Below are 26,606 nucleotides of genomic sequence, written 5' to 3' on the forward strand. Positions count from 1 at the left end.
GATACATGAGTCCTTGTGTCAAAACATACAAAGGTCTAAAGCTCTAAAAGTCAGTTATGAAAATGATTACTACTAGCATTATCAATTACCTCCCTCTCTTGGTCACCCATTGCTATGATTTTAATATGACCCCACACATTTTACTCCAGTGCAACAAGGCTCACTGGTGGAAATGTAAGAATTGATTATGCCTTAAGGGCTCTGCCTCAGTGAGTGAATTCATGTCATTATTATGAGAAGACTATCTTCAGCTCAAGAGTTGCTTTTATGTTAAAGTGAGTCTGGCCCTCTACTGTTCTTTCCCAAGAGCCTAGGTGACAAATTACGACACAGAAAAACAGTCCTCATCAGATCCAGCCCACTGATCTTGAACTCCAAAGCCATCAATCAAACATTTTACTGCTATAGCAGCATGGAATGGACTATGTAACATCAATATTCACTCGTTTTTCTAAATTACTCATAATTATTTATTTAAAAATCAGAGACTATAAGAAATTAATCAAAGAGACCTCAAAGGTGTTTTTCTAATATCAATTCTAGATGTTTTGTGGAGAGTGAAAACAGCATTTGAAAAATAACTTCCAATATATAAATATATTACATTCAACATAAGATTTTAGACTATGAAGCTGAGACCTAAACACCTTCCCCTTGGCTGGCTTTCTGCTCATGTATGTATCAGCTCACCACTGTGTGTGGGTATTTGACAAAGTCACATTGCTAAATGTATGAATAACGCAATGAAAATTTATCTCAGTAAAGCAAGGAAAAGGAAAAGCCTATGTGATTGACATAGGCTTTATCTAAAGACATTGCCAGCAGAAAACGAGGCAGGTTCAGTTATCTTCCATTTACCACTCATATGGTACTGTAGTAGACACTTGAAGGATGAATTTTTATATGAGTTACATGAAAGAGTACATTGATAAAAATACCCAACCTCCATTTTTCAGATGAGAAAACTGAAAAAACAGCAAACAACTAGGAAGTCAAAATCTGGAATTTGAAGCTGGATAGGTCTCTTTCATTGGTATGGTGCAGAGAGGATGTCTAGCCAGACTTGTGGCCTTAAATTATGATAGGAAAGATAATGGCCAGAGTACTACTGTGTTTCAGACAGAACTGCTGGAGAAAGCAGAAAGAACCATCTCATTATGGAGTTATAATCACAGGGGGCATGTCATATTCTTTTTATGCCCAGTTGTCTTTTCTGCTTTAAACATCTATGGATAAGTATTTCTTCATGGGTGCCATGAAGGGCTGCCTCTAGGGTGACTCCCAGTGGTATGTGCACCCCAATACCATGCACCATGCTTGAGTATGAGCTGGGCATATTGGCTCGTTTTAACACATGGGAAAGAGCAAAATGCATGTGTCTACTTCCTGGGTGAGGCTAGAAAGACAATGATTTTCAAATTCCCCTTCTTCAGCTCAGTCCCCTCTGAGGGAAGCCACCTCCCAGCCAGTGAGCTTAGTTGCTGAGGGTCCAGGTAACCACCAATACTTTGTCAAGCAAGGCCACAGGGCCTTCCAACAGCTAGGTAGTTGACCTTGACCATAAACCTCATTCTACTTTCCCACTTGAGATGATCGCCCCAGCAAGCTGATGCTGGATGGCAACTTTGTAAGAGGCCCAGACATAATTGTTGAGTTCCATAAAAGTCACTTGCTGTTGCAAGCTGATGAATTCTGGGTTGATTTGCTGTACAGAGTTGGTTACCAGTAATTGATCTCATTGATTCTAAGTGGGAAAGTTATGGGAAAAGTATTTCACTTCCTCCACAAACTAAAATCACTTAATTTCATGAGATTAATAGGTGTTGGAAAGTGCCTTGAAGGTGATTCGAAGAGTAAACAGTAAGGTTCTTAAATGCTTGTCACCAGGATGTTGGGATTCAGACCCAGGACAGGTGGCTGAAATGCCCATTTAACCAAAGTGAAGCTGGACTCCAGGTTCTCCCAGCATTCCTCAGTCCCTACCTATTACAGAGCATGGCTAACATACCCCACCTTCTGCCTGGAACTTTCCAGCCCAGGGACTCAGATTCCCTCCTCGAGAGCTTTTCCTTGTGTAATCCAGACACTTTGATATCTCTCTCTGTGTGTCTGCTCTGTCTCTGTCTCTGTCTCTCTCTGCCTGCGTCTCTCTCTGTATCTTCTGCCCCCCCCCCCCCCGTTTTGCTATAATTCTCCACCCCTTCTACCTTGATTTTCTATCTCCCTGTTCCCATTTCGTAGGACTGGTGAACCCACCTGAGAACTGTCCCCAATAAGCCTGCATTTATATACTCTAATTTGTCTTGAATGGGCTTATTTCATCTGAGGAGATAATATATCACAGGCATAAGGATTAACTGGGCTTCTCACCTTCCTACCTTCAGTTCCTGAGCTTGTCTTATAGGTTGCTGGTTTTCTGCTCTATGCCCCAGTTTTCTCATTGGTACTTCCTGGGTTCTTGACATCAGTCCTGGCTGACCCCTAACAGTCCACCTTTTGACCTATAAAATAAACCCAGTGTTATGATCACAGCCTCTGTGGGACTGTTTAGCCTTTGGTTTGCACCTTGCCCACATTTCTCTCATACATGCTATGGCATTCTCTCATTATGCCACCTCTATAGAGGAAGCAAGCCACTTTTAATGGGTTACAAAATAAAATAATGTCCTAATTTCCAATAAATTTGGAGCAATGTATTGTCTGTTTCTAAAAGGAGGGTTTTGGTTCTTGAGGAGGAAAAACTTAAATTGATTATAAGCCATATAATAATGTGCCTATTTTTGTCTTCACACTAATACAAGCATTTGTTCTAGAGTGAATTGAGGTGTCCCTAAATAAAAGGTTTGCCATAATCTCTCTCACAGAATAATTTTGCAACATACGTTCATTGAGCAGCTATGAAAGATAAGATAGTAAGCTGAGTTTTGTGAGGGCATAGTAAATAAAAACAGAAAAGTTAGGAAAGATATCTTTTACAACTTTTCTCTCTAGTTCCCCCCCTCCCATAAAAAGTTTTAATTTTCTTCTCAAAAAAATTCTTCAATCTATAAATTTAAAAACACTGATAAAAAATAGGCCATATTGTATCAAACTTATTTTTTGCTCATCAGACTAAGAAAACTTATTTTTGGTTTCTTTTTTTCCTTGTTTTTATTTTTATTATTAGTAGTAACATTTTATTAACTCTGTATCCCAGCCGTGTCCCGATCCCTCATTCCCTCCCTCATCTCCTCCCTGCCCCTTTCCAAGTCCACCGATTGGGAAGGACCTCCTCCCCTTTCATCTGACCCTGTTTTATCAGGTATCTTCAGGACTGGCTGCAAAGCCCTCCTCTGTGGCTTAGCAGGACTGCTCCTCCCTTGGGGGGTGGGGAGGTCAAAGAGCCTGCCATTGAGTTCCTGTCAGAAATAGTCCCTGTTCCCCTTACTATAGGAAACCATAGTAAGAAAACTTATTGATTACTGAGCTACCACAGGCTACATCTGAGCAGAAGTTCTAGGTTATACCCATACATGGTCCTTGGTGGAATGTCAGTCTCAGAAAAGACCCCTGTGCCCAGATATATTTGGTCCTTGTGAAGCTCCTATCCTTTCCACATCATACTAACTCCCCCTTCTTTCATATGATTCCTTGCACTCTGCCGAAGGTTTGGTTACAAGTTTTAGTATCTGCTTATTTTTGGTTTCTTTTAAAACCGCTAACATACTGATCCAATTGAGTACATCCACATACAGGAAAACTGGATGCTGCACACCTTAAACATATTCTGTGGGAATCAAACCCAAAGTCTTGCACCTGGTGGACAACCTCTGTGACTCTAGACGTATATCCGGCCACAATTCTGTATATTTAGATAAATAAAACAAAGAAAGAATAAACTAAGAATAAGCATGTTGTGGCGATTCCAGAGGTGGGACCCAGGATCCCATAGTGGCTTCATAGCTAACATTACAGTGTAAAGGGATGAAGTCACAGTACATAAAGAAAAAAAAAATCCTAAAGTTTCCAATATGCTCTTTTCTCTGTTTGCTGTTTCCTTGGATGCTGTGATTTCTTTATTGTCTTCTAGAGTTATGACTGTGTCTGAACATCCCAGTGGTCTGTGGATGGACATATCTTTAGAGTTGTTATTACTCCATTTTATTAATGTATCTTCAGTAATATTTAATATCTATAAACCCATTTTTGTTTCAAAGAAGCGATCATAGACATAAACATGGAATATTAGACTAGTTCAACCAGTCAGATATTGAACATGAAAAGAAGCAGTTGTCCTATGTCATAACAGGTAACTAAATAAAGTCTATAAATAAAAAATTACTGTTTTTTTAAGCACTACAATTAAAATCTCTCTGTTCTCTTGAGGCTCTCACAGATGAGCAGGTACACCGATGTGCTCATGTCTTTTGAATGCACATGTATATGTGTTACATGTGTATATGTATTGAACATTAGCTGCAACAAGGACATATGCTCAAGGATGTTCATAACAGCTTTATTCGTAAGAGCCAGAAACTGGAAACAACCTAGATGTCCCTCAACCGAGGAATGGATACAGAAATTGTGGTACATTTACACAATGGAATACTATTCAGCAATTAAAAACAAGAAAACCATGAAATTTGCAGGCAAATTAGAAAAGATCATCCTGAGTGAGGTAACACAGACACAGAAAGACACACATGGTATATATTCACTCATAAGCTGATTTTAGTCATATAGTACAGGATAGACATACTACAATGCACAGACCCCAAGAAGATAAGGCTAACGGGCATCTTAGGCTTCATGTGGGCCCAGTAGTTAGGGGAGTAGAAGGTATCTCTGACATGGCCTAGTTTGCCTGCTTTTTTAACACTTCCCCCTGATGAGACTTCCCTACTAGGTCACAGGGGAGGAAGACAAACTCAGTCCTCATGTTGAACAGATGAGCTGGGGTGTCTGGGTGGGGGAGGGCTCCCCGGTTCTGAGGAATAGGGGAGAGAGGATGAGGAAGGGAGGGTGAGACTGGGAGGAGAGGAGGGAGGGGCCTACGACTAAATGTAAATTGAATTAATTAATAAAATAAAAAAGGAACATTTAGGAACAAGATTTTTATGTGTTTTCTTCACTGCTGAATTCCCAGGGCTACTAAAGTAAATGTGGACACATAGTAGGCTATCAGTACACATATGATTATCCAAGGAGTGACTGCATTTGAAGAGCATGTTCCTTTGGCATTTGACATTTGCATCTACTGACACCCCACCACAATGAGAGCAAGCTCCATTTTTTTTTTTCTGCTAATGTTATGATCTGGGTCGGGAAGAAGAACTGAGGAACTATATTCTGCTCTAAACAGGAAAAAAAAAAAAAGAAGTGAAAACGTTCTCAAAGTTCTCAACTCGAAAGGAAGCCTGTGTGAGGGGTGTGAAGACACATTTCCAACCCATTATTTGTCTTGATCTTCTCTCTAGTGAGTTTCTGCATTTCTGAGAGCCTTAAGCACCTTCTAAAGAAGAACTAGATCTGGTTCAAGAAAAAGAAAATGCAGCCAAATCCTGGGATTAAAACCTGCGCTTGCTCATGCCCAGAACAGTGCTGGATGCAGCCTGCTGTGCCCAGGAAGACAGCCAGCACCAGGTCACCAGGTCGGCAAGGATTCCCTGGCTTGTTGGCTTTTCTTTTCTCTTTCCTGGTATTCTTACATCCTGATCTCAGAGCTGTCTCAGAATAGGAGCCTGTTGGGTAGGCTTTCTTCACACCCTCCCTCTCTCTCTCTCTCTCTCTCTCTCTCTCTCTCTCTCTCTCTGTCTTTTCCTCTTGAATCTACTTTTTGAGGAAAAAAAAAAACAGGACATTCTGGAAATAACAAAGCAAAAACAACTCACTGAGCACAGAAATGCTTTCGGTCAAAACTGCTTCGAATTTATATCTGAGGTTGGTTCACATTTGAGTAATAATGTGTCCTTTTTTCTCTTCTATAAACCATATCAAACTCCTAAACACAAAGAATTCCCACACTCTGCAAAGAACGCTTTATATAGTTATTTAACAGTTCACCCATATTATCTCATTTTAACTCTCCCAACAACTCCGTACATTTATAACCTTCTGCAAGCAAAGAAAATAGTCTTTCCACCCCCTGCAGAAACCCTTGTATTTCCCTCATATTTCATTTGAGCGATGAAGATCACATCTGATTTTCATTGAAATTTCTTAGGCAGTTAGATGTGGGTATGAGCTAGGGAATGTGTTTTCTTTGAATTGTGTGGCTCCTCTATAGGTTTCTTTCTGTTCTTTTTCTTTCTCTAACCATATGTTTTTGTATTATATTAATGAAAAATGTGGGCTCCCTTGCTGGGGGGGATTGGATTGGAGGGGACTTGCTTGTGCAGGGAGGGGGAAAGCCTGCTGTCCTCCTCTCTCTATTGTTACTATAGCATTTCTTGATGCCAATTCTGGGGGAGAAGAGCATCGCTCATAAATTGTTACTATCATAATAGGAATATGCTGTGCTCATTGCCTGCTTTCTTGTGTAAATACGATGAGATCTGTGTTATCAGAAACTACAAAAGTAAACAACTTATTATGTCTTGAGCAATAAGGTACAGGACCTACTTCTAAATTCCCCAAATGCAAAATATTGATTACGACCCACTCAGTGCTGAGACATGAGTAGAATAGTTGCAGGAGGTGAGCATGTCTCCAGTTTTTTGGTTTTTTGTTTTGTTTTGTTTTGAGGGCTATGACTTTAAACTATTCATTTCCATCATTTCTATCTTTTTCTGTCCATAGCTTTCACATTTGAGGCAACGTGGGAAGTAAAGGGGAAAAAGGATAATCCGAATTTCTTCCTAAAATATAGTCTGTGCCAAGCCGTAACAATGTCACTCCTTGCTCACCTCTCCCAGTCAGCTCACTCCTCACACTCCCTGCGAGGAGGGAAGAAAATCTTTACACAATGATATTTGACCCTTGCTTTCCAGATGTCATTAGAAATGAAACCAGATGTTCTTCACTAATGCCTCAACCCGCTCCTCTCGTATGGAGAAGTTTGCCTGAACAGTGTGGGGTTATGTATTCTTCAGTTCAGAAAGAAAAAGAAGAAAGAAAGAAAGAAAGAAAGAAAGAAAGAAAGAAAGAAAGAAAGAAAGAAAGAAAGAAAGGAAGGAAGGAAGGAAGGAAGGAAGGAAGGAAGGAAGGAAGGGAAAGAAGAAAGGAAGGAATAAATAAATAAAAAGTAGAAAAGGACATGAGGTAAAACATTTTTTTACCTCCTGAGATAAAACCTTTTTTATCTCCTGCTTTGACGAAGCAAGAATGAGGAGGAACTGAGCTATACTGCATGGCATGGCAAACACTTCTCTGAGGCAGCCATGGCAAATCGTCTTCCTCTGGACCAGCAGAGTTGCTTGTTGTTTGCTGGCAGTGATGGTGGTTAGCCAGCAAGATCTTCCAGGGAGGCTGTGGGATTTTTAGTGCAATGAATCGACACAGGATCCTAAGATCTGCGATCTGGATTACAGATATATGCATACACACACATACATTCGAACACACACACACACACACACACACACACACACACACATATACTTCTTTACTTTTTCCAAGTTCATACCAAAACACTTAGCTCATTGCTTGGCTTTTTAGAACTAATATTATCCTCTTGTCTCAAACTCAGTTAAACCCCCTCTTTTGCTTTAGGCTAGCTGTGCATCCTTTGTGCTCTTTCTTGTCCATCCCTCTTTCTTTGTGGTTTCCCACCACTTCCAGATATGTTTGTTTCACAGAATGACTTTGCATGTCTTCCCTGGCCACTTGCACTGCAGCTGTTTCCACGGCTAAGTTTATTACCTGCCTCTCTTGTTTATTTGTTTACTTATCTATTTCCTTAGAAATAGTCTCTAGCCTGGGCTAGTTTCAAACTCCCTTCGTAGCTGATGATGATCTTGAACTGATCCTCCTGCTCCAACCCGCTCAGTGTTGAGATTACAGGTAACGTTACTGCACAGTTTGTCCAATGCTGAGGCTCAAACCCAGGGCTTCTTGCATGCTAGGCGAGCAGTTGGCTGACTAAAGCACATTCTCAGCATTCCCTCTTTACATAGTTCAGCACTGCTTAGAGGTGAAGGCTTTCAGTTTTCCTTATGGACCAATTATCTTTCTTGGCTTTTCCATCACGTGTAAGACTCAAAGTCAAAGCTGCTATAAGAATTGGAAATGTTGTGTAGCTAAAGTGCTGTTGTATAATGACTGCACTTACTTAAAATGACTTGGCCTTCCTAGATATTTTGCCATCTGTTTTCTTCCAGGCTAGCTGTATCCCTAGAGGATCTGGTCAAGAAACACAACTGTGTGCCAGGGAAAGAGGGTGGGTGAAAACTCATGGTTGATTTGCTCTTCAATGAATCAGTGAGCATGTTGCCATGACAGATGTACAAGGGCCATACCGAATAAACCAGATTCTTCTTTCTCAAGCCAAAGTAACCAAAACTAGAACAGTAATCCAAATTCACGTCTTTCCACTGCCTCCAGGCAATTCATGAAGGTAGCGGGCAATGTTTCCATCGTCAAGTATGGAACGCCCATCATCTCACCACAGCCCTCCCATCCCTACAAAGGCAGCTTAACTCCAGGATTTGCTTGCCTAAATGATAGTACCATGAGGTAAACAGGCAGATTCTTGTGACATCTGCACATTGAGGCTTTTTTTTTTTTTTTTTTTTTTTGCAAACAAATAGACAATCAACATTTTTTACTGCCATCTTCCACCTACCCTGGATACCAAGGATTGCTTGAACCCAGCACCTCATGCAAACTAAGCAAACACCTGACCACTAATTTACACCACAGGTCTTTTAAGTGAGAAATGTTATTAGGCCAACTGACCCATGATGAATGATCCTCCAAGTTGAGTGGAGCCTTTCACATGGTGTCAAGGCAAGGATGCTTCGATAGCTACTGTGGGAAGCAGGAAAGGAAGGGCTCTGAAGGAATTAGAGGTTCAGTCATTGAGAAAAGAGATGCTCTGTTTTACCTCTAGTCTAAGTTTCCTGCCAAATGTTGCATGATGAAGCAAGACCTTGGATGTCTTCACGGTTCTTGAAGGATAGAGCCTGTGGCCCATGCAGTGACGCCAGCCAGAGTATACTTAGAAACTTGAGCTTTCCACAGCAAAAGCTGTATCATGTGGCTGTCTCTAATCGTGTGGCTAAAATGACAGGAAGAGAGGTGAAGACAAGAGGTGGAGGATAAATGACATTTCTTAGGTTGTATCTTCAAGGCCCCATCACTGTAGGCTTTTCCTTCCTCTCTAGAGTTCCTTCTGTCTTTAGATTCATCAGATAACCTTTGATCATTTCTGCAATGGAAAAAAAAATGTAAAACTTCAAAATGCTACTGTAGAAATCATTTTCATATTGTCATTGTCTGGTGTTTTACTGTCACAGGGGGGTCCTTTAATAATCAAACTAGCACAGAACTGGGTTGCTTGGTAGTGTCTATTACAACTCCAGCTGGAAATATCCTTTAAAGCTGCATTTCCATCTTTAAGAATTGGCACTAAATTATATTTATTTGTTAGCCAAATGAGATAGGCTTAACTTTACTTCTAATTGAGTGCTACTGCAAATATTTTGCTACATCTATTCAAACCAACAATGTGCAACAGTGAAGACCATTCTTTAAGATACATTGCCACTTTAAAAAAATGTCAGAGGGCCTCTGAAAGGCTCTACCCTGCAGGGTATTGAGGCAGATGCTGAGACTCATAGCCAAACTCTGGACAGAGTACAGGGAATATTATGAAAGAAGTGGGAGATAGTAAGACCTGGAGAGGACAGGAGCTCCACAAGGACAGCAACAGATCTTAAAATTTTGGTCATAGGGGTCTTTTCTGAAACTGATACTCCAGCCAAGGACCACTCGTGGAGGTGGCCTGGAATCCCTGCACAGAGGTAGCCTATGGCAGGCAGTTCAGTATCCGTGTGGTCTCCATAGTAATGGTGACAAGGACTGTCTCTTACATGAACTGATTGGCCTGCTCTTAGATCACCTCCCCCTGAGGGAGGAGCAGCCTTACCACAGAAGAAGACAATGCAGCCACTCCTGATGAGACCTGATAGACTGGGATCAGAGGGAAGGGGAGAAGGACCTCCCTTTTCAGTGAACTGGGAGAGGGACATGGTGAGGAAGAGGAGGGGTAAAATTGGGAGGGGAGGAAGGAGAGAGGTACAGGGTGGACACAAAGTGAATAAAATACAATTAGTAAAAATAAAAATAATTTTAAAATATATCAGAGAACTGAACAATGAATACAATAATAATTTAAAATATTTATTTAAAAACTTAAATGCTAGGGGCTGGAGAGATGGCTCAGCAGTTAAGAGCACTGTCTGCTCTTCCAAAAATCCTGAGTTCAATTTCCAGCAACCACAGGGTGATTCACAACCATCTATACTGGGACCTGATGCCCTCTTCCGGCCTTCAAATGTTTATCAGATAGTGTATTAATCTACATAAAATAAGTAAGTAAGTAAATAAATCAATCTTCAAAAACTTAAAAACTATGCTTAAACTACCTATTTTAAAATAAAAGAAGGAAAGAGAGAAAGAAAAGAAAAGAGGAATGAAGGAAAAGGAAGTTAAAGAGAGGGAAGAGGACCAGGTTGATGAAGAAAGAAAACAGGGAAGCCTGGGGTGGCAACTGAAAGCTGGCACAGGTAGTTTGAGGATCTTTTAACAACTGGAAAATGTTGTGGCTTTGAACGTGTTTTAGGTAGAGCTACCGAAGGCCAGGCAGTTGAGAGGAGGGGACACTCCACTCACATCCATGTGCAACTGACTACGTACAATCGGCTTCTCCCACAGCATTTTCTTACATGCCTATGGCATCAGGCAGTGCTGTGCTGGGTTACCTGTCTACCCGATTTCCCGCACTGTGAGTTCCAGGAGGGCAGGACCTCCACTCCAGTCACTTGCTGGTACCAGCATCTGGCTCAGTGCCTGCTGCATGCTAGGTGACGAAGAAGCAAGTATTAGCTTGCAAAACTGTTGGCTCTAACTTTTTCTTGTAATTTCTTTATTTTTTCTTTATTAATTATACTTTATTCACTTTGTATCCCCCCTGTGGTTTCCCTCCCTCCTCCCGTCCCAATCACTCCCTTCCTCCACCCTCTGCATGCATGCCCCTCCCCAAGTCCACTGATAGGGGAGATCTTCTTTTCTTTCCTTCTGATCCTAGTCAATTAGGTCTTATCAGGAGTGGCTGCATTGTCTTCTTCTGTGGCCTGGTAATGCTGCTTCCCCCTCAGGGGGAGGTAGTTAAAGAGCAGGCCAATCAGTTCATGTCAGAGACAGTCTCTGTTTCTATTACAATGGAACCCACTTGGATACTGAACTGCCATGGGCTACATCTGTGCAGGGGTCTTAGGTTATCTCCATGCATGGTCCTTGGTTGGAGTATCAGTCTCAGGAAAGACCCCTGTGCTCAGATTTTTTGGTTCTGTTGCTCTCCTTGTGGAGTTGCTGTCCTCTCCAGATCTTACTGTTTCCCACTTCTTTCATAAGATTCCTTGCATTCTGCCCAAAGGTTGCCCATAAGTCTCAGTATCAGCATTGATAGTCTGCAGGGCAGAGCCTTTCAGAGGCCCTATGTGTCAGGCTCCTGACTTGTTCCCTCATTTCTCCTTCTTCTGAAGTTAAACAGCAAAAAATTAAGTAATCCAATTAAAATATGGAGTACAGAGCTAAACAGAGAATTCTCAATAGAGGAATATCGAATGGCAGAGAAACACTTAAAGAAATGCTCAACCTCATTAACCATCAGGAAAATGCAAATCAAAACGACCCTGAGATTTCACCTTACACCCATCAGAATGGCTAAGATCAAAAACTCAAGAGACAACACATGCTGGAGAGGTTGTGGAGAAAGGGGAACCCTCCTCCAATGCTGGTGGGAATGTAAACTTGTACAACCACTCTGGAAAACAATCTGGCGCTTTCTCAGACAACTAGGAATAGTGCTTCCTCAAGATCCAGCTATACCACTCCTAGGCATATAACAAAAAGAGTCTCAAGTACACAATAAGGACATTTGCTCAACCATGTTTGTAGCAGCTTTATTTGTAATAGCCAGAAGCTGGAAACAGCCCAGATGCCCCTCAGTGGAGGAATGGATGCACAAATTGTGGTATATCTACACAATGGAATATTACTCTGCAATGAAAAAAAAGGAGCTCATGAAATTTGCAGGTAAATGGTGGGATCTGGAAAAGATCATCCTGAGTGAGCTATCCCAGAAGCAGAAAGACGCACACGATATATACTCACTCATATAGACATGTAATATAGGATAAACCTACTAAAATCTGTACATCTAAAGAAACTAATCAAGAGGGAGGACTCTTGCTAAAATGCTCAATTCCTATCCAGAAAGGCAAAGAGGATGGACATCAGTAAATGTATTTTCAATAAAGGATTTATTGAAAATAAATCTGGTCTCTCCTAAAATGAAGATGCCAGAATGGGTGGTCACCGGATTTCCCCACTAGATTCCTTTTGCCAAGTCAGTCTCACCTTTCTCAGAAGTAAAAAGGTTGCCTAAATCTATAGTAACTTTTACTTATGGCAGGTGCATTTTGTATATAGTTTCTTCAGAAATGGCTTTAACATGAACAAGTGAGAACTCAATAAACTTTCTTGAGTCCCCTGGCTTTAAATTTTAGGAATATTAACATGAATACTTTAGCATTTGTTTGTTACTGGCAGAACTTTTTACCTTACCTGAAACACGTGAAGTGATTTAACAAGAGGAGACCAACACAGGACTGCAAATAACCATACTTTTCCACAACAGTGTCCATGTTTTCAATATTATTAACCTAAATTTAACTCAAACACTTAATACTCTTTCTGATGAGCTTAAATTTAGACCTAAATAAGGAAACATGAAAAATAAACTACAAAAAAAAAAAATCTGTACTCTTCTGGTTTTGATTATTTGGTTAATCTAAAAGACAATTGAGCATTTGGAGCTTGATTAAATAAACAAATGTCTTTCTTCCTAATTAGCAAATGTTAGCCACTCTAAAAGTTGTATTCCTCAAATTAAAATTTTGAACTGATTTAGGCTGAAAAGCAACAACAACCTTAAAGTCAGGAGCACTTGTTTGACCATGGGCTCCTCTACCATCTTTTTTTTTTCCTTTAAACAAACAAATAGTTTTAATTGGTATTCCATTGCATTTTTGGAGTTACTGATTCCCACATATCTCAAAGGTGAGTCAGAATACAGATTTATGAATTTAACCACCACCAGAAGACTTACGATAAAATCAGAAATATCCCTTTAAAGAAACTCTAGGCTGACAGAGACCAGAAACTTGGCAGGCAGAAATGTCTTCCTGCTTGCGCTTCACAGATACACTACCTAGACCCCTTTGGACAAATTTTTTTACCTCTCATCTTAGTTTGAAACTATATAATGAAATAAACACTGTGTGTCTTCAACTCTAAGACAGTCTCAACTATGAAATATATCAGTAATTTATATACAACCAAATGGCATAATTTGACGATATTTCTTTGTTTTGTGAGGTGCCTTCTAATTTTGAAAAGATTAGGATTGGGGATGGGTGGTGTCATACCTGAAATACAGTACAATGCAGACAGTATAAAGTTGCAGAGGTAAAATGAGTGACTAAGCATAAATGCTTAGCACTTCGTGAAATACAAGTATTTGATAACTATGAACTATCTGTTTGTTTTTGAGACAGGGTCTTTCTATGTAGCACTGGCTGTCCTGAAACACATTATGTAGACCAGGCTGGCCTCAAACTCACAGAGTTCTGCTTGCCTCTGCCTCCCAAATGCTGGGATTAAAGGCGTGCACCACCATGCCTGGCTTACTATAAACTATTTTGTTATTATTAATAATACTTTTGGAAAGGTTCACATTTGGGATGGAGTCTAACTGCACTAAAAGTAATCTGTCCTGTTGACCAGGGACAGGGTACAAGACTGAAACAAGCCACATACAACACAGACTGGCTATCTCTGGCCTCTGAGCTCCTCTGCAGCCATAGATGCTTCCAGTCTGATGGTTATGTCAGCAGTCTCTAAGTTTAACCATACATACCAGAGTTGATGCTGTCACTCAAACATGGTTCGTTCACTTTCTCCTCCTGTGCCTTTTTCTCTTCTTCTTCCTCCACTTCCTTTCTCCTCTTCTTCCTTTTGTTCTTCCTTCTTCCCATCTTCTTCCTCCTTCTCCTCTTCCTCCTCCTTTTTCCCATCTTCTTCCTCCTCCTCATATCCTTCTTTCTTCCTTCTTCTCAATCATCATTTATTTAAGTCTGAAATTTGAATACTTGTAATGGTGACAGTAATCAAGTTCTAAAAGTTTCTGTAACCTTTAGAAGAAACTCAAAATTATCCAGGGGCAAAACTAATGACTAAAAAATGGAAATTAATCTAAGTGAAAGAACTATAACTCAATAATCAGGAGAGAAAATAAAATGAACTCCATATTCTCACCCTCCACAATTATATGTTTAAATAAAATAGAATAAATCTTTGAATGAATGTAGTTAGTTTTCTTTCATAACTTGTACTTGTTCCTTAAAAAGAAAGCACTATAGTATACAAGGTATATATTAATAAAGGGACATTTACTGTGGCTATTTCATTTTAGCTAAAGGTAACATACTAAATATTATCTCTCATGCAGTAATATTTTCTAAAAATACATCCATGACATCCTAAATTTGACTTGTTGCTTGCATTATTTAATTTTCCTGGGCTTTGTTTCTTCCATGTATTGAAAATTCACAAGAGTTTAAAATGCAAGTAAAATTATTTATTTGAATAACTGGCCCAAGGCCAAGTTTATAGAAATATTCCTGTCATATTTTTTACCCAGAAATGTTCTCAGGCTTTAAAATTTTGTGTTATCAAGATAAAGTTTATTCTAATTATGAGAATTATTTCTTGTGTATTCAGTGTTTGTGAGGTTGGTACGTGTCTAGGATTGTAAAAGACCCAGCTCAGGTGGGGAGATTCCCCAAACTTCTATGCATGAAGTTTCTGAAATGGCCTTTCTATCCAGAGGATGCTGTCAAAGGCCACACTGAACCCTTTCGTTCTTAAAGACACATGAGGTTTCTCAGTCGCTGATGCTCCTTTAGTTGGAAGACAGTGAAGACTTTTGGGAAGCCCCAGGGACTCACTGCCTCAGCAGATTCACACACCCAGCACTCACTGCTCCTGCCTCTGCAATAGGCTCTCGCAGCTGGAGACAAGTGTCCATTCCACTGGCCCTCGCAACAATCTCTGGCACCCACCACATCTGACATGGGTCCTTCTACAAGTACCAGGGAGGGCCTGGCCTGGAGAGCCCTTATCAGGGTCAGATTGTTGTAGAGTGCCGACAAGCTGTGCTGTGATCCTGTCACGCACGGAGACTGCTCATGTTTCTCCAATAGCAGAAAACAGGAACACCCGAGCGCCTACACTTGCTGAATTTAAAAAGCTAAATAAGCAAATAATTTTAAAAATACAGGTTGCGCCAAGAAAACAAAATTCAAACACACTGGGTCACTGATCTGTGAGGTGAAGATTCTGACAGGAACACACCCATCCTGAGTTCTAGGCTCAAATAAAAATAAAAATAAAAAGGTATAGGATCTTTAATTTACCCTAAGTTCCATAGAAAATTTAGCCAAGTGCAGAAACTAGAAAGTGTCATAAAACTGCTTTTGGAATTGTTTCCCATCTTATAAAACTGCAATGCTCAATACCCTAAACATTCATCTTGACAGAAAAGAAATTGTCTAAGTCGAAACACAGTAAAATAACTATTTATAAATTTGTTTTTTGTGGTCCGGGTTCTCAACCATGGCCGTGAACACAGGCCTAGCTCTGCCGCTGAACTGTATATCTCCTCTGAACTATATATTCCTCTGTTTTAATTTTTTTTTTATTAGAGCTCCTTAGAGCTGAGATGCACTTAACATGTGGTAAAAATTAGATATTCAAACAGTCACTCACAAATTTGCTTGGGGCTTCCTCCTTTTATATCCTGGTCGTTTTGAAAACGTATAGATTGTGGTCATCTGAATCTCCTTAGATTTAAACGAAGACAATGCCTTTGCTTCATGCAAAGCAGACATGCTTCTCCGTCCCGCAGAACGTGTGCAGTTAGAGAGAGAGCATACGTCCAGGTCTTCTAAGAATTTTTGGACATTCTTTGGATACACTTTCAAAAGTTCTTTGGAGCCCTTGTATGTTTTAACTGATTTTCCCTCTTACGGCCACACAACTATCTATTACTTAAAAAATACACAGAATCTCAAAACCTGCGAATATCACCGCACAAACTGAACGGTACTCCAAGGTGGGTGGCGTTCCTGCTCAAACTTCTCCATCATTTCTGCATTCTCTAACTTGTAGGACATCCGTATTTAGCAGTCTCTTCTCTTAGTGATGCTCTTCTGAGAGCAGCCATTTGTTTCCGGGAATACTAATGGAAGTCGCTCTCCTTCCTAGGCCGCTTGCCCCTGTGAACGAACATACGTTGGCAATCTAATACAGCAGCTCTCAATTAAACGCTAGGGAACCCTGTACCCTGGGTGCAATTCCGACATTTGTGGACTCTTCCTAAAGCCTTCCTCTTCTGAGCTCCATTTTTCTGTTTACTATCACTCAGTAGTCTCAAGATTGATATTTTCTCAGAATTCCCGTTTACCTTAGGCTTTCTCGATACTCACTCCGCTGGATTCTCTCCGAAACGCAGGCTTGCTTCTATCGGTTCCTTCAAGGTAGCTCGCTGGCTGACCTTCCGTGTCCAAGCTGCCTGCCTGTGCTGTTTCACTGCCTCGTGGCCCTCCCTCTTCTCTGTCTTTCACTATCATATCCAGCGGAGGTGAGACACCCATCTCACCACCCATCTCATCGCGCGCTTTCTCCCGACTCCTACGGGAGCAGCTACAGCTCTAAAGTTCCTGTAAAGGGAAGATCTAAACTGGGCTCTTCCACTTTTATGGGAGAAAATATCATTAGGAAGCTTTGCAATTCGTCCACCCTAACTTTTCCTGATGATCAAACTCTTCACAATGCCATATACCTCATTATGTAAAACTAAAAATATATTTAATTTGTGTGTTTAACAATATACACATAAGTGAATTTGTCAAAAAAAAAAAAATAGAAAAAGCAAGAAATGTGTAGCTCCATCTAAACCAGACCTTCCCTGTGGTTGGTAAACACACTTCCTGGATGGAGGTTTGTTTGAGTTGTTTTGTTTTGTTTTGTCTTAATGAATGTGGGGTGAATAAATGTCTTTATTTATCACCTGAGCTTCGAAACGTTTGTCTGTGGTACTGTTTGTATGTTCTGATGCAGCTATTTGTGGAAATAAAAGAAAGTCTTGTTATAGCAGTGAACTGCTTTTGTGCAAAAAACAAAAGACATTGAAAGCAATTTACTTGGTTCATTTATTTATTTGTTTGTGTGTTTATTTATTTATTTATTTATTCGTTTATGCCATGCTTTGACATGCCAACTTCCAGGGCTGCTGTTATCATATTATTATTAATGCTTTGGTAATTTCATGTAATGTATTTTGATAACGTTCACCCGCCACTGCAATGACATCTCTCGATCCGCCTTCTACCCTCCTAAACCTTCCCAACTTCATGTCTTCTCCTCCCTTTCCTCCTTCTCCCTCCCCTTTCCCTCTCTTCCTTCTTCCTCTTTTCTCTTCCTCCTCCTCTTCCTCTTCTTCCTCCTCCTCCTCCTTCTTACCCATCCGGTACAATTTGTGTTGTCTGTATACTCATGGGTATGAGGACACCCAGTGGAGCATGATGCACCTGCCAGATGCCTTCTCCTTAATTAAAACTGACCTTTGCCCCCAGAAACCACCTACTGCAACAGTTCTTCAGTAATAGGGCGGAGCCTGTGAGATTCTCTCCTCATGGGTTTTCACAGCAACCTTGTGATGGAGTGGGGATGGTTATTAGTGTTCTCAGAACACTTCAGGTAATTAAAAGCACAAGCCCTCCATGACCTGTCCAGTTTTAAGGAGTTGACAAAGCTGGACAAATTACACTGCAGTTCCAGCCCCCTCTTTCTTCCCTCTGAGCATAAGTCACACTCAGATTCTAAAACAGGGTTTCTGTTATTATTTTTTTTATTTAGAGTTTTGTTTCATGAAATATATATTCTAATCATGTTTATCCTCTCCCCCAACTTCTTCTGGACACACCCCACCTACCTACCCACCATCTTTATGTTCTTTCTCTCTATCTCTCTCTTTAAAAAAAAAAAAGCCCATAAAAACAGAAATCAAATCAAACAGGCAAAAACGTAAAACAAACAAACAAAAACTCCACCCATAAGCAACAACAACAAGAAAACATAGAGGTCATTTTGTCTTGGCCAACTATCCTAGGCCTGGGACTTTCCCTGGGGTATGGTTAATATACCCAGTGACACTCCACTGAAGAAAATGGAATTTTCCCTGCAGGTAACAGTGACAAATAGCTTCTTGGTTAGGGATGAGACCCTGTATCTATTCGTTGTTTGTTTGTCTATAGATTTAGTGTTTCTCAGTGAAATCTCTGTTCTCTTTGGCTATAAGTCCCCAGTCTAAAACCATCTATCAGTGGTCTAGCTATATAGCAATAACTTTTATCACCTGGGGTCAATGGTTCCATGCCCATTTGTTGCTCAGAGCTAACTCAACGCACAGGCTCCACTTCTTTTTCTCGCTTCAGTTCTGCTGAGAGTTACTTCCACACAAATGCAGTGAATACCTGTTACTGAGTCAGTCACTAAAACTGCATCTCGAGAGCAGTTCTTCCCTCAGATAAAGAGATGGTTTTACACATATGCATTACCACAGCCCTATCTACCTGGGACCCACCCTAGCCCTCACCCACGCCCTGATTTGAGAGATCCTGCATTTTATCTCTGGCCTTCCTTTCCTCCAGCTTGAAGGAATCCTTCCAAATTACCCTTACACCCATTCTTTTCTCCTACATTCTCCTCCCCATCCCCACGTCAGCTTCCCTGTTCACTTGACACCTCGCAGTTTTTAATGTTCTGAGCATGCTCTGCCAAACAGCTTTTTATATCTAAGCAGCATTTGTCCTGAGCCCTGCCTAAACAAATAGTTTACAGCCATGCCAAGGAAAAGAACATCTATGTCACGATAATCCAGTCTCTCTTTACCTGCTTGCTTCAGCCCTGTGGAGAATGACAGCTTTCAAGTCAGAATGAGAGCTCCCCACAGAAAATACATCCAAGGAAATCAAAGTTCCAAGAACTTGAATTCATGTCTGTCAGCTCTGGCATTTCCAACCTGAATGAACTTGTGCAGGTAATTTCTCTTTTTGTTTGTTTGATTCGGTTTCTTTGTTGTTATTGTTGTTCTTTTTATTTGGGTTTTTTTTTTTTTAAGACAAGTTTTCTCTGTGTAGCCTTGGCTGTCTTGGACTTACTTTGTAGACCAGGCTAGCCTTGAACTGATGGAGGTCAGCCTTCCTCTGCCTCACTGAGTGCTGGAATTACAGGCGTGTAATTCCAGGCCACCCAGCCCAGCTCAGATAACTTCTTATCTTTCACATAATATTTGAGCAAGTCCTCATTGTAATTTAGCTCAAATGAGCTACTTTGTGTAGAAAGGTATTGTGAGGCAAAAAATACATCAGTTTCTCAGAGCAATGTGGGATACCTGGGAGATGGAGAAAAGATCAAGAGCAGGAGCTAGAATCAGAAAAGGAAGCAGAAAGACCCATTTCCATATACTCTGCAGCCTTGCACAGGGTTCCTTCAGACTCCTCACCCCGATGTTGCTGATTCAGTTTCTGGGTTCAGAAAGCCTGACCCAGAGAGAAAACTCAAAGCTCCACATTCAGGTAGAGTCCTAGAGGAGAACTTACAGCAGCCACACCTTGATTCATGCTCACGGCACCAAGCCCTCTGAACCTGTGCCTACACTCGAATTCTATTTTTTTTTTTTTTTAGCAAAAACAAGATAAAGGGGAGTGAAAATAGTTCCACATCCCTACATTCTGTCTTTCTGAATCCAAGGATGTGTGTAGAATGTTCCCATTATGGTAATGGGGTTTCTCTTACCTTTCGTGACATTAAATAGATCTTTTGCTCCTCTTTATTCATCTCACTTCCTCCTTGGAGTTTAAGAGCAATCAGCTTGCTTGGTAGCTGGATTACTCAATACCCATTGTGTGCACACACTGTTCCCAGTGTCCAGACTGAGCAGAGATGAAAGGGAGAGTGTCTCCTTTTACAAAAATTATGAATCAGACACTCCACATAATGATAGTTTTTGGGGCATCAGGAGAAGCATACAGAGGTGTGAGGAGACAGCCAACTCCTCGGAGTGCCCATCTCACGGGCGGAATGGCCTGAGTTCACAATACCAGAAGTCATTCAGACAGACAGGGATAATGATGTGCTCCATCAACCCCAACAGAAAGAGGGATGAATCCCTGAAATCCATTGGCCAATCTGCTTAGCTAAATAAATAAGCTTCAGGTTCAATGAGTGATGTGGTCTTTAAAAACAGACAGCTGGAGAGAGATTGAGGAAAGACACTCAGTGTTGACCTGGGGCCTACATGTAGCACCACCACCACAGAAGCACACACAATGTAGCGAAGCATGTGACTGAGCTGGGGCTTCGGGTCATGAATAAGCAGATGATGTGCTGAGTACTGAACTACTGCTCCAGGGTCTGCTTCTGCCCTCTGGGCGTCCAGACACCATTGCACACTGAGCTGGACTGGAAGAAATGAAGCTTAGCTGGGTGGGTAGGGGCAAAACAGACTTCTCTGAGACTTTTCTTCGGTAAAACAGCTCCCCTTTATTGGGGGGAAAAAGGGCTATATAAACCTCGGGGAAGTGAGTAGGGGTTTTAGGGGTGAATGGACATCTTTGGCTGGGGTTGAGGTGCTGGGAATGCTTCATTTGCATGAAGAGGAATTCCAGGTGCTAGCCAGACGTGTCCTTATAAGGAAATAGGAAGTTTTAGCTTGAAACCTGGCAGCCAGTCTACTTGACTACCTAAAAGACTACAGAGGTAGAGGTTGAAAGGTTGTATGTAACCAGGGCATGCAGGCCCAGAACAGGGAAGGAGAGGTCCTTACTCCTGACAGTCTCAGAATGAGATTTTTGGGGTTCGGACACGTCTTGACCTCACTTTTGCTTCAGTCACGGGGCTTACCTGCCCAAGAATCAGTCACTCCACATCTGTCTCTCGCATGCTTTTGAGAGTTCCTCCAAGCTTTGCCTCTGTGTAACAAAATCACTGCCACCCTAGCAACAGAGGACATTTGAGACTAACTTGGACTCAAGGGAGTGTACCCTTGAGTACCCTGTGTGCTGTTAAACAAAGTAAAGAGGAATCCAGATTAGAGAACCGAGTTTAAAAGAACAGGTAATCTTGAAACTATCATTACGTGAATTGCCCATGATTAATTTAAGCATTCGTTTTGTTCACTAATTTTATTAGCTCCTGAAGGAACTTGTACTTCTTAATTAGGAGTCAATACATAAATTGTGAAATAACTGTATATTCTATGTGTACATGTGCTTGCTGAAAGCAATTAGCAATATTTTTTTTTTCTTCTTTAAAATGGATTGTTCAAAATGTGGGCGGGGATAGAGGGGCTGTTAAACAGTTTGCTATCCTGGCTGATGTCCCAGAGGCTAATATAGTATTAATGAAAAGGAAAACTGAGTGACAGGGCCATCAAAGGGGAGTGCCTGAAGCTAAAGAGGAGAGTAGGACCAGAGCCAGAAATAGCCCACAGCAGCATTCCTGAGCGATAATACCCGTGGGTGACCTTAGGCAGGGTTTCCACAGCCTAGGAAGGTCATCAGTTCCCTTGAGGTCCACCAGGCATCCTGAAAGAGGTTTTTGGGGCATCAGGAGAAGCATACATAGGGCACTCAGGGCACACCAAGACCCTTCTGCTCTCAGCACAACACAGTGGGAGGTCCACAAGCCAGACCGGGGCATAGAAGCAACAGAACACGTTTGATGTCCTGTTCAGCCCTTACATTCACTGGCTGACAGGTGCATTGTTGTCTCAAACTAGATGGCACCTGGACAGGCTGTTTTTTATTGTTGTTGTTGTTTTTAATGCAGCCACCCAAAACTGATCATCTCAGCAGAGGCGCAACCAGGAGAGGCTCAGCTTTACTTTTAACAGCTCCTGGAAGAGTGAAGAGAGTCAGCAGCAGCACGAACGTGTGAAGGGGCTTGTGGCCCTGGCAGGTTTTGGTAGATACTGCCTTGGAGGGAGGGGGTCTGGGCGTGTCTCTTGGGGTGGCAATGCTACCACAAAGATTGCAGGAGCCAGAAGCAGCGAGCGCACAGCACGTCAAACCCTCTGCCTCCCATCTAGCACTACGCAAAGTCACTGCGTGGTGCTCCAAAGTTTTAAATTCCCTCGCTGCATAAGCGGCTTCACAGAAAAGGAATCTACAGAGTTTCCTCTGGGTGTTTCCCAGTGTGACTCATGAGCACTCTGCCCTCCTCCCAGGTGGGAAGGACCCGGAGTGGATAACATGTGATTAAATTCTGTGTCAACGAAAGGTGAAATTGTGTTTATTAGACAATTTCATTTCCAAATGAAACCCGCGAAATGGTCTCTTCCTCTTACTCGAGTGAAATAAGACATGGCAGAAACTAAACAGTATTTTCGCTTTTCCCCACTGGTTTCGTTGTTCAGTTTGTGTCCTGTCAAAGCTGTACCCTGGGTGCTGGGGACTCCCTTACGTTTGCCCTCCACCCTGCCTGGCACAAGCTACATCCTGTGAGGTTTCAGTGGCCACTCCGCACGTGCTTTCAGGGTCACCACCCCTAGCACCCTGCTTAGATCTCTCAGCCCTAGAATTGCTGGCCCCGCGACAGGAGGCACAGGGTGGCAACCGCGCTGCTATAAAGATGACAATGGCACGGTGTGGCGCTGGGCTCAGCCGAACGCATTAGCCCTTGTTTTTGCAAGATTTGTTATTATCAATGTGACTCGCCTCCTCTCTACTCGAATTTCACGCTTCAGTCAAAATTACCTAGCAAAGTTCCTCAAAGGCGCATCACTCTTTCTCTACTTCTGTGAACTGTTCCCCACATAAGACCCCTTTCTCTTCTCTATTTGTCTATCCTTCCGAGTTCAGATCTGGTACCTGTTCCTATTTTCTCGAAGAGTAAGTTGGGTTTTATTGGTGGGTTTTGGTTTTGGTTTTGGTTTTGGTTTTGGTTTTTTGGCCTCCCTGGTGTTTTTTGCTCTCAAAATGCCTACCCCTTATTTATCTTAGTCTCACCAAATTAATACACATTGTTAGCAAATTATCCACACATTTTATCTCCCCATACCTCCTATAACAAATGCTAGCAGAGATGGGAAAATGATGACTGGTTTGCACAGTTGGTGAGGACTTGAAAACACTCAGTAACTACCCAATAGTGCTTGAACAAGCACTCGATGCAAGCCAGAAGATATTTTAAAGAGTCGAGGGAGTAGCCACACACAGTGCTGACTCTGGCAAAGGTCCTCTGGCCTACTCCTACTTCTCACCACTGGTACAGATTTGTGTAGTCTGCAGCCTTGGAAGGATGGAGGAGACCAGCTAATAATGGAACACTAGGTTTAGTAGTACCACACAGAAGCCAAGCCCGAGGACCTAGAGTTAGATTTTATTCCATGTATTTAATGCAGGCAAAGTGAAAACACACATGCCTCGAGATGAATCAGTTAAGCATCGTTTCCAAAGCTTAAATTTTTCCTAGACACATCTTTTTTTGCCTTATTATGACTACCGGAAAGAAGAGTGACATACAATAAAATTCTGAATTTTTTAACATGTATTGTAAACAGAAAAATTCTGCAAACCCAGACAGCCTAGTTGTGGAAAGAATTAAAGCAATTGGGTAGACTCAATCACAGGCAATGCATACATTTTGGGTAGCAGGCAGTACCAAGGATTGGAATAATGGCTACCTAATGAATTCAGGTTCACTGAAACTATGAGGGATATTGCTTTCTTATGCAATTGTAATCAAGCAGTAATGTCTTTCTTCTGAGAAAAGACATAATCACATCAACCGTAGCTCAAAACCCATTTATTGACAATCACTAACTAAAGCATCTGAAGCAACAGATGAATTAAATGGATTTCGCAAGATCCATGGATTCAGCAAAAGAAAAATCCAATGGATTTAGCAAAAGGAATGCTAGACGTGAGAAGTTTTAGGGGACTTTTCCTTTAATTTACAGAATAACTCTCCCTGAAGGATATGTCAGTTTAGAGTTTCCCTTGGACACCATTTTTATTATTTTTCTAGATGCTATTTAGGCCATGTACAGGTGGGAAAAAAAAGCTGAAACTCTCTTCCTAAGAACCCTGAGGGCCTCACTTGCTCCAGTTGTTTAGGATGCAAACCAGTAGAAAACCTGAAGAATTTTGTCTCCATTTGTAAACTGGAAACAAGATTGAGAAGACCCATAGAGCCTCCCCTGGTCTTCCTCAAGTCTCAGCCTAGCCTCTGAAGAATGACTCCCAGCCCATCAGAGGGTGTCAGCGCAATCCAAACCCCCCAGGACTAGTTACCAGCATGGGGCTGACTCATGCTTACCTACACCTGCAGTTTTCATTGATGTCCCAGATATCATTATGGGTAACGTTATCCACAGAGCCGATCAAAGATGACATGGATTCTAAGAGACAGACACTAGCCCCCTGCGAGCATCTTCCACAGGACAGACTGAGGCGAGGAGCACACTAGTTCCTCCCGCCCCCAACCGTATCAGTAGGAAAGATCAATGTCAGGACTACATGGATTCTGAGAGACAACGTTCTTTTGGTTTTCTCTTTCTTTTCCTGGGATCTAGATAATAAAGGTGAGTGCCACCACCTGTCCTCCAATTCTACTTCCACAAACTCATCCCCAGCCCTGTAGCAGGCCTTTTGCTGGGGCTTGTCCTTCCTTTCTGGCTCCATTCCCAGGGGACTATGGCAATCTAACCATCCTCCCTTTGTTTCAGCCCAGAAGAACTCTGGGCTGAAACCTGCTGGCCAAGCCTTCCTGGGAATCAGACATACCATCCTCACTCTCCTCCCAGTCTCCACCTACAATTCCCCAGTCTCACTCCCAGCCCTGTAGCAGCTGACATTGAAGAGATTGTCTTTGCTATGATCTAAGCCGAAGATGCCACAAAGTCACTCCATGCAACTGAGTTCAAAGAAGAGGTTTACTGAGGGGGCAGGGTGGTATGCAGAGGCTGCCTCTGGGTGAGGATGGAAGGGGAAAGAGGGCAGGGAGCAGAAGGCACTGCCTATTTATAAGGGGATATAGCACATGCGCACAGGGAGGATGCAGCTAATGGCGACAGAGGAAATGTGTCACGTCTTGAAGCTGATGATTATGTGTCCCACCATCACTAGGTTACTGAGGGAGAGCTTCCAATCTGTAGAGACCCCATAGGTCTTCATGGCAGGACTTGCTTTCCTCCCTCCTATGGGCCCACTCAATCCCTTCCATGTACCCAACCTTATTTCTATCCTGTCAGCTCCCAATACCTAGAATCGTGTTTAACCTGGGACCACAAGTGGCCACATCTGACAGGGGCTCAGAATCACTCCCTACAAGGCAACCCACAGCCACATCATGCTTCTAGAATCCAGAGAGGTCAGCAGAAACCAAAATATAGAACACTTACCCAACAAGGACAAGAACAGATATTAACACCTAGAATTACAATCATCCTAAACCCAGATGCTAGACACCAAGGCAAAAATATAATCTATAACAACCAAGATGATATGTCTCCACCAAAGCCCAGCAACCCTAATACAGTAAGGGCTGAGAAATGCAGTGTAACTGAAGCACAAGACAAGGAAGGTCTTCAAAATAGATGTTGTGAATATGCTCAAGGACCTTAAATAAGAAATAAATGAAGTCTGAAAACAAAAGCAAGCAGTAGAATGAAATGAAGAAAACAGTACAAGAAAACAAAAGTAGAGATAAAATCACTAAAGAAAACCCAAACAAAGATAAATCTGGAAAAGAAAAATTTAAGAAGTCAGACAAAAACCTCAGTTAAGTTTTAACAACAGAAGAAAAGTAATGAACAAGAGACTGTCAAGCATTGAAGAAAACAAAGGCGGACACCTCAGTCAAAGAAAATGTTAAATCTATAATAGTACTGACACAAAACATTTAGGATATATAGAATATGGAGACCCAATTTACAATAGAAATAGAGGAAGAAGAAAAAATTGAGGTCAAATGCCCAGAAAATATTTTCAGCAAAATCATTGAAGGAAATTTTCCTCACCCAAAGAAGGAGAAGCTTATTAAAGTAAAAGAAACACACAGAACACCAAATAGACTGAACAATAAAAGAAATTCTCCATGATACCTAATAATCAAAACAATGAGCATACAGGACAAGAAAAGAAGAGTAAAGCTTCAAGAGGAAAAGATTAACTGAAATACAAAAGCAGACCTATTAGAATAACACCAACTCCTCAATGATGACACAAAAAGACAGAAGGGTCTCTATGAATGTTTTAAAAACTCTAAGAGATGAG

At 41.6% G+C, this 26,606-nt stretch overlaps 1 long non-coding RNA gene across 1 annotated transcript; it reads left to right on the forward strand.

The window, feature by feature from the left end:
• The first annotated feature begins 5,448 nt into the window (after nucleotides 1-5,448).
• Nucleotides 5,449-22,721, forward strand: LOC132649594 (uncharacterized). The gene is made up of 3 exons (XR_009588091.1): nucleotides 5,449-5,630; nucleotides 19,232-19,366; nucleotides 22,159-22,721. It is a non-coding gene; the product is annotated as an uncharacterized LOC132649594 (long non-coding RNA).
• Nucleotides 22,722-26,606: the final 3,885 nt, after the last annotated feature.

This window comes from Meriones unguiculatus, chromosome 20 (genome assembly GCF_030254825.1).
Source record: "Meriones unguiculatus strain TT.TT164.6M chromosome 20, Bangor_MerUng_6.1, whole genome shotgun sequence".
NCBI lineage: Eukaryota > Metazoa > Chordata > Mammalia > Rodentia > Muridae > Meriones > Meriones unguiculatus.